At 53.1% G+C, this 955-nt stretch overlaps 1 protein-coding gene across 6 annotated transcripts in view; it reads left to right on the top strand.

Annotated features, from left to right (window-relative positions):
* Window positions 1–955, top strand: part of CUNH10orf11 (chromosome unknown C10orf11 homolog) — a 747,072-nt gene that overhangs the window by 104,978 nt on the left and 641,139 nt on the right. The window lies entirely within an intron of this gene.

The raw sequence follows: 955 nt of genomic DNA, 5'->3' as shown, positions 1-955 counted from the left end.
CCTTTCGGGACTCTCCGCCCCGCCGTCAATTGTCAGTGCTCCCCAACCGCAATCAATCAGTTATTTGTCAGCCCCTGTCAATCCGCCCTTGATTTATGTCAGCTTTTGTTGCTGATTACAAGCCTGGTGTGACTTGAAGGGGGAAGGAAAGAGAGAGAGAGGGAGGAAGGAAAACAGAGGGAGAGACGGGCTCCTCGGGAGAAAAAGCCTTTTAATTTTCGGAATAAATCCTTGGAGTAAACTGGATTTGTTTGCCAGGACCCGGTAGCCCTCCCCAGCCCCTCATCGCCCTGTCGGGGAGGGCTGATGGGCTCCTCTTCCCCTTACCTCTTGGTCCTCTTCGAAAGTGTCCTTCGTCCCTGCACCCGCCGGGCTGAACCGGTCGCCGGCAGCGGGGGCCTGGGGAGGCGGCCCCTCGCCCTAACGAGAGTACTGGTTCGCCATTTATGTGTTTGATTTTCAGCTAGGCTGTGTTGGGAGCCTTGTGGGTATGCACGCGGTATCCACCCGGGCGTTACATACGTCCTGCTTTGTGTCTGTGCGCTCCCGAAGGATACAGAGTCCTCTGCCCTCAACCCCATTTTTACCGGTGCCGGCGGATGCCCCGAGAGGAATCCGCAGCCCTTCAAGGCGCTGGATTGCCTTTTTCCTTTCTCTTTGTACTTTGCTTCCCACTATCCCCCCCACCTCCTCATCCCATAACATTTTTTCACAGGCAAAATGTGTTAATCAATCTTTTACTTTTGTTTCCGGATCTGACATGGTGGCCCACACAATCTACAACATTAACAAAAAGGTCACTTAGAGATAAAACACGTTTGACAAGTGAAGAACAAGGCAAGTGCTTTAGGGGTCGCGTCCAATTCCTGACCTGGACTCCAACCAGAACAGGCGCTGATCCTGGAAGGGTTGGACGAGAGGAAGGACTTTCACTTTCTCACGTTTAGATCTGCTG

This window comes from Corvus brachyrhynchos, unplaced genomic scaffold (assembly GCF_000691975.1).
Source record: "Corvus brachyrhynchos isolate BGI_N302 unplaced genomic scaffold, ASM69197v1 scaffold279, whole genome shotgun sequence".
NCBI classification, from domain to species: Eukaryota; Metazoa; Chordata; class Aves; order Passeriformes; family Corvidae; genus Corvus; species Corvus brachyrhynchos.
Note: the sequence above shows the minus strand (reverse complement) of the source record. Positions and strands in the feature narration are given on the sequence as shown.